A 2,617-nucleotide genomic window follows, 5' to 3' on the forward strand; every position below is an offset into this window, starting at 1 on the left:
CTTCACCTCTCTCGCGTACTGTCTATCAATCCATCAATGCCCACCTCTCCCTCACTAACTTGTTTCGCTGCCTCTCCATTCGTCTCTCTCTCTCTCTCTCTCTCTCTCTTTCTCCCTTTTAATCTTGCTTATCTTCTCCGTTCCTGTCATTCTTTATGCATTCCCACCCACATCCTGTTTGCTCTTCATCTATCCACCTATCTACCGTTAAGTGAGGACATGTACTTTTTAAATAGATGGTATTTTTTATTTTGAATGGAAAAGAGATAGATAAAGCCACGACCTTGGATTTCTCTGTCGTTTGACAGTGCTTCCCGCCCTTTTTAGTCTTGTAGTCTGCGTACCCAGACAGCCAAACCAGAAATACAGTGCAGACATCACATGTGCGTCATACTTCATATGACGCACATTCAGTGGTGCGCTTTACGGGCAACCCGAGTCGTACGCTCGTACAAAGTTCGGACGAGGCACCACCAAACTGCGGCACACCGAACAGTGGGTGATGTGAAGGGCACGGCCGTGAGCCAGACGGAACGGCCTCCATTACAGCTTCAACTGAGCACAAGCGGGGGCGAGGGAAACCACCGGAGATGAGAAGGCATACGTTAGTGTAGTACTCTACACCACTTAGGTCAAGTGGAATCGCTTTATTTGAGGAGATGTGTTTTTTTTTTTTCTTTTTTTTTACTCACAGTCCAACATCCAAAGAGCTTTTCATCGTCCCCAGTGTGGACTTCAAACACCGGCCTGGATTCACAGCAGCACCCACTCGGCAAACAGCTCTGCTCCTCCTGACGTCGGGCCCGTTCACAGCACACAGACGAGACGGGAGGGGAAGGGAACCCCGGTTTCACCTTTCCTTAAGGGTGACATATTACACCAGGTGTGAGTGGGATTAGCCGTCACAAGCCGTGCTGAAAATCTGCCTCTTCTGACATCACAAGTGGGCGTGTCCACCTAGATGTGTGTGACGGATCGATGAGCAACGTTTGCCACAGTCCACCAGGTAGGCTGGTAGATTGATCTGTCCAGCGCACATCTAGGTGGACATGCCCACTTGTGATGTCAGAATAGGCTAATCACACTCACACCTGGTGGTATAACATGTCACCTTTAACCGACCACTCACGCTTGAACTGGACTAGATTGATTGGCAGATTGGTTGCCATGATGACCGACTCCCGGTCAGAAGGGGCCATTACTTTAACCCCGAAGAGGTGACCCACCTAGACAATGTGAATCTTCCCGAGCGCTACAGATCAAGGAATTCTATATCAATATCCCATTGTCTTAAACAAAAACTCCCGACTTTAACAAAGCATTTTGACAGCCGATAGTCGACTCATGATAGCACATACATGAATGAAATTAAAAGATAACAGCCAAACTGTTTCAGCAACAAACCCATTTCTGCAAGAAAAGAATATGGAAACTAAAAGTCAATATAGAAACTTGACACTGCCAATTGTTCTGTCAGAAGGCTAAAAAGGACTCAATATGCAAACCAGTCAACGGTGACTCACAATTGTTGGCATGAAATGTTTCCTAGATGACCGCACGTATTGCTGACATTTGGGAATATGCCATTTGCACAAATGTGAACCCCTTGGTATTAAAAACACCCATCTTTGCAGAGGATTTGTAGTAAGAGAGCTAGCCACCAGGGCATAGAGGAACCCAGCAAAGACACCTAGCAGCCAAATGGTTTTGGACACTTGCTAACTCCTCCATGGAAACCATGACAACTGAACGCCTTGATAGTGCTGCCAAGAGGCGGGCACAGGTAATCCAAGTGTTGATGGCGTCGAGAGAGTCTTTACCCTCCCAACGAGTACGGCCACAAGTTCTATAGCCGCAAATGACAGCAAGAGATAGAACATTCATACCAGCAATTTAAAAGGCTGTCGGTACAGACTCATATTTAAAGATTCAGTAGAACAAACTCAAAATGGAGGCGGTGACAGAAAAGACTGAAACAGACAATTGAGAACAAACAATCCATCAAGGTAAAACTTTTATTTGTATAAACCATGGAGGAATTCTGTTTCCCCTCGACACTGCTGTTTACATCTGCTGCTTTAGACTCTTCCATACTGGGCATCAGAAAGCTCAGGCACTGGAGATGGACTTGACCTTCTGCTGCTGTTGTTGTTGTTCCTTTGCACGCTTATATCTGCGGTAGTGGTTCACCTGCCAGTCGTCTCTGCCATGCTCAACACTTGTGGTGAATTCAGGGTAGGTTCCTCGCACGTACTGGCCCGTGAGGAACAGCCAGTTGTAAGGGACGTGCTGCTTTAAAGAGCCCATGGGCATGGTGGCTTTTGGTTGAGGTGGCCTGGTGTCGACCACTGCATTTTGAGCATCTTTAGCACCCTTTTCCTGGGTCTCTGACTCGTAGGCACCATCCTCCATCACGCTCTCGATTCGGTGCAGTTCTCCTGGGATGAACTGTGAACTAGGTGACGGTTGGGGATGGCTCATTTTACTGGTGGATGGCTCAGTGTCTTCACCAGCGAGGACACCTAGAGGCAAACACATAATAAATTAGATTAAAATGAAACGAAATAGCCTGCAGCTTGGCCATCAAGCGTATGGACTAGACTTGTTTCTCCCGACA

At 47.1% G+C, this 2,617-nt stretch overlaps 1 non-coding gene across 1 annotated transcript in view; it reads right to left on the reverse strand.

Moving 5' to 3' along the window:
- Window positions 1-2,600: 2,600 nt before the first annotated feature.
- Window positions 2,601-2,617, reverse strand: part of LOC311374728 (small nucleolar RNA SNORA26) — a 122-nt gene continuing 105 nt past the window's right edge. The window contains exon 1 of the small nucleolar RNA XR_014643100.1: window positions 2,601-2,617. This exon is cut by the window's right edge and continues 105 nt beyond it. This is a non-coding gene — a small nucleolar RNA (small nucleolar RNA SNORA26).

This window comes from Micromesistius poutassou (assembly GCF_964030765.1).
Source record: "Micromesistius poutassou genome assembly, contig: SCAFFOLD_3052, whole genome shotgun sequence".
In the NCBI taxonomy this organism is placed as follows: domain Eukaryota; kingdom Metazoa; phylum Chordata; class Actinopteri; order Gadiformes; family Gadidae; genus Micromesistius; species Micromesistius poutassou.